Here is an 8,814-nt window from a genome sequence, read left to right as displayed (position 1 = left end):
TATCAAATGACTTACCATTGTCAATTATTATATACTGAGGAATTCTAAAGCGGTAGATGATATTCACTTGGGTAAAGTTTGAAATATTCTCCTTCTTCACTGCTTTGAGAGCAACAGCTTCAACCCATTTTGAGAAGTAATTTGTCTAGCCAAGATGTACAAGTGTTCACTAGAAGATTTTAGTAGTGGTCCAACAACATCCAAACCTCAAACATTGAAAAGCTAATATGTTATAGTTGGATGTAATACTTCAAGAGGTTGATGTATGAAATTTGTATGAAATTGACAAACTTTGCATCTTATAGCATAGTCCAAGCAATCTTTTACCATTGTTAGCCAATAATACCCCATCCTTTTGATGTGAAAATGGATCTTTGATTCCGACTAATGAGATCCAAACACTTTCGAGTGCACTTCTTGCAGACTTGAACTAATTCTTCCTCTCCCAAACACCACAAGTAGTCCTTCAAATGATCTTCTATATAACATATCTTTATAGTAAAAGAAGCGAAGTACACAACGACGGATGCTAGACCTTATCCTTCGATCCTTTGGAAGTATCCCATTAAATAAGTAGTCAATGAAAGATTGCCTCCAATCTTCATTTATAGCTTCAGACACAACGATGAGGTGTTCAACCTTATTTTCTAGGTCTTCATCCTCATTCGGCAGTGGTACTATCCATTCTTAGTGGATAGTAACTCATGTCTTATTTGAAAGATTTAGGGTTGAGGCTAAAGCAGCCAAGGCATCAACTTGCTTATTTTCTTTTCTTGGCATGTATTGGAGGGTCACTTCTCCAAGCCATCGTACCAACTTCTAAGCATAATCATGATATAAGCGTAGTTCAGGCTTTCTATCTTTTTAGCTTTCCAAAAGATGCTTGATCACTAATTAGGAGTCACCAAATACTTGTAATTGTAATTATTTCATATCGACAACCATCTCAAGTTTGAGTATTATTAGCGCTTGATATTTAGCAATATTATTGGAGCAACGGTTTATAATGATAAAAGAGTACGGGATGACCTCTCCTTGTGGAGTAACATACACTATGCTAATACCAGCTCCACCTCGATGTGTGGCACCATCAAATTACATCCTCCATGGTGGTTTGGCTTCAATAACCATTGCATATTCATCAGGAAGTTCATCGGTCAATTCTCAATCATCAGGTATTGGTAGTCTACCAAAAAGTCTGTTAATGTTTGTCCCTTTTTAGCCTTTTGGGGAATGTACACAATCTCAAACTATTGAAATTGAAGGTATCACCTTGCAAGTCGCCCACAAAGGACTATATTACAAATTTAACGGGATTTACCCTAGACACAAAATGAATGACATGTGCTTGAAATTAGTATTTCATCTTTTAGATTGAGAAGGCCAACATGAAACACAGTTTTTTGATCAGAGAATAATTCATCTCATTTGATGTCATCATTCTGCTCATATAATAAAGAAAGTTTTATTTTACTTCACTATTTTCTTGAGCCAGTAGTGCTCTAAATGACTTTTTTTGTGCTGCAATATACAGTATCAATAGTTTTTTAGGTATGTGACCCACAATAATTGAAGGCTTCATCAAGTATGATTTGATACTTTCAAAGGCCTTACTACAAGCTTGGTTCCATTCGAAAGGAGTATTCTTCTTCATGATATGACTAAATGGTTGACATTTTTTGGCTAGGTTTAAGATAAACCTCCTTAAATATGCTATCCTTCCTTGAAGGCTTTTTAACTCATAAATTTTTTGAGGCTCGGGCATCTTCAAAATTACATCAACCGTGGCTTGATCAATTTTAATTCCTCAGTGTCATACAATAAAGCCAAGAAACTTTCCAGAAGTAACTCCAAAGGGACATCTTAATGGATTCATCCTAAGTTGATGTTATTGAAGCAACTTGAATACCATTCTTAGGTCTTTTAAGTGGTCGTCCTTCTTTCTTGACTTCACAGCTAAGTCATCCACAAAACACTCAATATTTGTATGGAGTAGGCTATCAAAGATGTTTTGCATATCCCTTTGATAAGTGGTACCAACGTTTTTCAAATTAAAAGGTATCACCTTGTAGTAGTAAATGTCATTGGGTGTATGAAATACAGTTAGCTCTTTATCTTTTGGTGTCATGTGATTTGGTTATAGCCAGATAAACCATACATGAATGATATCATCTCATAACTATTAGCAGCATTAGACATCAACTTTGGAATGGTGATTGGAAAATAATCCTTAGAGCAGTCATTGTGAGATCCCAAGAGTCGACACAAACTCAAATTTGTCCATTCTTCCTTTGTAATGGAACAATACTTGAAATCCTTGTAGGGTATTTAACTTCACAAATAAAGCCAGCTTCGATGAGTTTTTTAACCTCATTTTCAATCAATGGAACCAATTTTTACCTAAAGCACCTTTGGCTTGCTTATTAGGACTAGCACTATTCTTGACCGCTAGTTGATGGACTGCTACTTTTGGATCTAATCTGAAAATTTCCTTATTACTCCAAGTGAAGAAATCCATATATTCTTTGAGTATGTTCTTATAGGCGATTTCTTCATTATTTCTAGGAAAAAACTCAAATAAGTTGGTCTTGGGTCTTCATCAGTGCCAACATTGATTTCCTTCAAGGGATCTATTATGGCCTTCACTCCTTCTTCAAGTTGCGATGGAGCATCTCCAGCATCTTTCTATACTTGTGGATTATTATTGTTGTTATATATATGTATAGTAACAGTAGGAAATATCTTCCATCTCTTCATTAACCTTCATTTGAGATGAGACACCATTCTCATTTTAGGTTGTAATAAGATATGAAAAGCCTATACTTTCTTCATCTTCCTCATTTTTCTTGGTATAAACCACAGTATGAGCCTTATATTTTAACACCTCCTTTCATGAAACCATGAGTTTTTTATTGCCTCATTCTACAAGGAATCAAACTTTGGAAATCTTTTTGGATTCTAGATGAAGAGTGTTTTGATAACTTCTTTGACTCTTGTTGTTTTTCTTCTTATTTAGTGGTCCCAACCTCTCGAACACAAGAATATTTTGCAATTGATTCTCCAATTCGATCAAAGAAAGAAGGCCTTTTATTGGAAGCAACGAAATCCTCTTCTACGGTGCTGTAGTTACTAACGTATTTCTTATAGATATGCAAATTGGAGGTAGTGATAGGTACCCTAGGCCTTCACGCATCTACGTAGTTGTACTTTCTAATGAAATCTTACCCAACCTTGATGGCTCATTAGGATTGTATCCATCGTTTACATATAACTTGTAAGCATTTGGATTAAAATCTTCTTTTATATGCTTCATAGGGAGTGTTGTATATTGTCCCAAATTTTGAGTCACAGGCTCTCTAATTAGCCCTGAGGATGGTTTTATTACATCAATCCGCCTGGCAGGTAGAGTTAGCTCCTTTAGTACATTATCTTGGGTAAAATAATCTTCCTTTTTCTTTACCTTTAGTACATAGTGGAGCATAGGGGTTGACTTTTTTCAAAGATGCAATATTTTCTTTATTTGAAGTGGAGGGAGGCTTCTTACTGGAACTTTTTTGACAGCCACCGTGGCCTTCTTAGTTGTAAGATTTTTGCACTTTGTTATTGTGATATCATCAACTATTTTATCATTCACAACATAATTTCTCAAGTAGAATTTTTTATGGAAATGTGTAACTCAATCTCAATAAATGCCTTATCATTAGCAACTATATTTCTTTCCACTCCGCCTTTAAGATAGTTTAAATTTGATAGTAAAAGGATAAGACAATTTTGTTTTAGTGTACCCAAGTCCTACCAAGCAATATATTATATGAAGTATTGGCATTGATCACATGCATCAATGCATCTGATCGCAAATCATCCATATAAATCCCTAACTTGATAGATCCTATAGCCCTCTGATCTCCTTGGTTGAAACCCTAGATCATCAAATGACTTTCAGCAAGCTACTCAGTAGTGATGCTAAGGTCCTTCATTGTGCGAATAGGCATGATGTTGACCCCGAATCCCTCATCTATCAAGATTATATTTATCTTCTTTCCTAGAACTTGACCCACTATGTATAAAGGATAATTATGTAGGGCTTCACCAAGCAGAAGATCAACATTTGTAAATGTGATTTTTGTATCACATACATGTGCTTCTTATTTAATAGGTTCAGTAGGCTTTTTAGTAGATGAAATAACATCCATGGGTAGGTTTCACCATTTGCACCTTCCTTGCCAGTATTAAAGCAAGATGTCTCAAGGTTTACTTGAGTAGTCTTTGCACGGAACCAACTTAGTAAGAATCCTTCCAAAGTCATAGGACATTGTGGTTTTTTGGTGGTGATGCTCCACTACTCTTGTCCTTTTTGGAAGCTCAACCAACCTCTGTTTCTTTGATTTCTTCACCAGAACGACTCTTTTCATAGACTCATCTTCTTGCATTTGTCCCTAGTCACGAAAGTCCAACCTTTATCATTACCTTAGTTAATTAAAGACTTTTCATTCTTTAATGGTTCCTCTTTATGCTCTTCGAAGCATATTCAAATAGGATCGAGTGAGCCAAAGGTGATAAAGATTTAATGAGAACTGTCTTTCTCATCATAAAAAAAGATCTTCTTATTTGCTAGTTGCATGATTTTGTCTTTGAAAATAAAACATTTCTCTAGAGAGTGACCCACAAGCCTATGATACTTGCAATTGTTTGGGTCATTAGTCCCTCCAGCCTCATTAGACCATTTCATCTCTGGTAGATTAATGACCTTATGCTCAAGAAGTTCATTGAAAGTTTCAACAACATTAGAATCAAGGAAGGAGTATTCTTTTTCTTGAATCTCCTTCAAAGTTAACTTCTGATTTGGATATGCTTGAGAGGTCATTATCATACTTTACTTCTTGCTTACCATTATGGTGAAATTCATGGGAGACATGTCGACATTTACAGATTATTTTTTATCATTTTTGGGGACAAACTCACTCTATATTTTGAGTTCCTGCTAATCCGTTCTCTCCGAGGGTCATGGATAGGCGCTACTCCCTTTTTAGTAGAATATATGCTCAACTTCATATAGTGAGCACGAGTATCTAACTCTTCAAAGGATTTCTACTTAATGCCTTCCAAGATATAGAGAAGCTCCTAGTGTATTCCTTGGATACACCTCTATTGCAAAAATTTTACTCAGCCTATCTTTATAGTTTAGACTTTCATTCCTCCATCGATTGATGAAGTTAATAACTAGCTCATCCTTTTTTGATGAGTATTTTTGATCTCCACCATGCCCACTTATAAGACCCTACAAAATTTCAATGAATTTATTTTTGACCCTCCCGCGTGCATAATGTCAATTTTTGACATAAATCATGATTAGGGATGTTAAAATAGTGTTTTGGGAAAGTTATAAAATTTTTGAAAGGGGTTTGGGTCCATTTTAGGACATTGAGGTAGTAAGCCTCTGTGATAGTGACGGCCACACCATTTAGCCTCCGTAATAAGGGTGTGTCATAGAGACTAAGCTCCGCGATAACGGTGTCCACGCCGCTATGTATTTTTTATCCAATTTTTGTTTTTTCACTTGGGGTGAGGGGATTTTGATCCTTTTATCCCTTACACGACTTTTAAACATCAAAGTGACCCTTTTCAGTTTTAAAAGATCAAACTCTACACTTTTCTTCTTTAACTCCCAACCTAAGAAAGCTCAAGGGTTTTACAGAGAATTCATCATTCAAGCTCCAAACTTTGATTTCTATTCAATTTCTTCTATATTTTAGGTATGTATCTCTTTCCTTCGCTTGAATTTTACATTGTGAATCATTATTTATATGATTTAAATTGATGGATTTGAAATTGGGCTAAGGGATTTTGATTGTTATCACTGGAATTACTTTTTCTATGTTTTAGATGGATTATTCATGCTTTAATTGATGATTTTTGGGGTTGAATTGGTGCATTGTGATAATGTTTGGAATGTGGGACATGGGTTTCCCCAAATTGATGGATTTTTGGCTTGGTAATGACATTAAACTCAACCCACTTTGTAAACTTGATTTTAAATATAAATATTCACATAGTTTAACTTACCTTTGAAATATTATGTTGCATTAAAGGATAAATGGATGATAAAAATGGTTTTTTTATGCAATTGGTGCATATGGTTTGGATTTTAAAAGAAACTTAGGAGTCTAATGGTTATATGGACTGGTTTAGCATAATTGAATTAGCTTGCAAGAATATTGGTATGGTGATACCATGTTTGAAAATGCCTTAATAAAGACTCCTTGGTTAATGGTTGGTTTATGTGCAAATTATTTTAATTTGGGCTTAAAGGAAATTATGTGTCGTGAAGGTGTAGTCTCGGGGAGACCAACACTAGAAACTACGTTAGCCAGTATGGGGGTCTATATGAATGTGTCTCTGGATACACACTATATTTTGGATGGCTATCGCCTTGGTATCTTTAGCCTTTCCTCAGTTCGTCCAGCTAACATGTACTAGGGCCCTTCCAGCAGGGGGAGCTTGACCCATATAGCCTATGGGTACCTTTAAGATGGAGCGAGCTACACAGTTTAGGCTAATGGTTTAAACACTCATGTTCATGACCCTTGTCTCTATTCCAACATCCTATATATGTATATATAAATATTGTGCATATAGTTTTTGATTTGTTTTGACTAGTGAAATTATTTTATCCCTTTCCCCTGAGTTACGAGCCAGTGTTCACCCTATATACCGTCTCTCGATGCATCATTTCATGATGTAGGGTCCGAGGACTTTTTTGTTGCTTTTGTGCAATGTTAGTTGATTTGGTACTCCTATGGATATGCTGTGAAGTGGTGAGCCTCCATCTTTTAAAAAGCCCGATAATTTCACTTGTCTTTCTTATTTCTTAGCATATTTGGATTTTCTTTTGTCATAGTCAGGAAAATGTCCCGGCGTAGTTAGTATTTCTTTTTTAGAGACTTTTGTGGAAAATTGTTGGGATTGATTCTTGTTTGGTTTGGATCCTTAGAATTTTAATTTGACTTATCTATTTTTTTTATTACAATTTGGTTAGCTTCTATAGTGTTATTTTACTATGCTCTGGAGGTTAGGCTAAGGGGGTATTCTCCGGACCACGATGGACTTAAGATACCCGTCAAAACTAGGCACTAGTTCGGATTGTGAAATCACTGTATGCCTTGTGTTGTAGAAGCAATTCAATAACTCATCCTCTAGCAGTTCCCAGTGATCGATGGAATTAAGCTCAAGGTCTGTGTACTAATAGAATGAGATTCCCTTTAAGGAACAGACAAATTATTTGACAAGATAGTCACCATAGTTTCCAACATTATTACATGTCTTAACAAAGTGTGAGACATATTGCTTTAGATTCCCTGTGCCCTCAAAATGTTAAAATTTGGAGGGTTGATAGCCAGCAAGTATTTTGAGGCTATCAATCCTTGCAGTGTAAGGTCTGGCGTATGTCATGGAAGACTTGGTGATAATATCATACTTATCTTTGAGGGTCCCTTCAATGAACTCCTTTAATTGATCAATCGAGATCATTCCTTTAGAAGAGATTTGTGCCTCTTTAGTAGGTGGTGTTTATTTTATGAGATGTTCTATCTTGTGAACTTCTACATTTTTTCCAAGTGCATGGTTAGACTCTCTATCTATTAAGCTATCCATCTTATCCACCAACTTATCAATTCGAGCATCTAGATTTTGCAGATATTTGGTCAGACCCTCAATTGCTTTTATTAGGTTTGCAAGCTACTTTTCCATAGATGTAATGGCCCTTCAGATTATTTTCTATATTTGCACTTTTTTACGCTGATAGAGCTTCTCCATAGCCGCACCAAGTTATTTATGACTCACTGGAATAGACGATTTAGTTACCAGGCAGTTCATTTGGTTTTTAGAACCAATTCTCTATTTAGAACCTTGGTAAAAAACTTTAATAAAACGACCTCATATTGAAAATCCAACCCCTCTAACAAGTTTAGAACATCAAATTTAGCATGGTTATATATCTTGTTTATAAAAATTGGATTCCAGAGGCATCCCGAGGCCTTAGCCAAAACTTGGAATCAAACTCCAAGTTTTAACCATCGTCAAGTGCACTCAGATACCGCGATCATAGAGGACTAGCGTGCGATTGCGATGACCGCAATATCGGCACACGTATGTTCTTGATTGCCCTTCCTGAGAGCCTAGGAAGGGTCTTTTAAATAGATATTTTGGACGATAATTGGCTATTTTCTCCATTGCTTTGAGTCCTAAAACCCTAATAGAGAGTGTAGACCTTAGAGAGAGTTTTAGGAGTTGATTTAGATCTTGCATTACTTACGTAATCGTGATTAACGTTGTATCTAAGGTATGAATCCTTTAATTTTAGTGTTGAATTCTTGATTTCTTTGCCCAAAACCCCAAATGGCTTGAGGATTGATTTTATCCCAAATATGGGTGATTTGAACCAATTTCTTTAGGGATATAACTCCCCAATAGTATTTGAAGAGTGGGTTGATCTTGGAAACTCATTTTGGGTATGTGGGACCCACTTGGGGGTTTTGGTGTCATTTTTGGACCCAAAGCATAATAGTTCAATATGGGTATTGTTCGACTCGTTTTGACGATTAGACCATGGTTTTGTTTGTCTGATGACATTTTGGGGATTGTGAAGTAAAGGCGAGCATATAGTGCATGATATGAAGTTTTGTAGTTCAACTTTCAGGTAGGCCTCTGCCTACTCCTTTTAATATACAATGTGTGATATATATAATGTGTGAATTTGGATGTTAGTCTTGATTATGCATAGAGTAACTTAGCCTTGATTGTTTATGCTTTAGGGAT

Source organism: Capsicum annuum, chromosome 2 (assembly GCF_002878395.1).
Source record: "Capsicum annuum cultivar UCD-10X-F1 chromosome 2, UCD10Xv1.1, whole genome shotgun sequence".
Lineage (NCBI taxonomy): Eukaryota > Viridiplantae > Streptophyta > Magnoliopsida > Solanales > Solanaceae > Capsicum > Capsicum annuum.
This window is presented reverse-complemented; position numbering follows the sequence as displayed.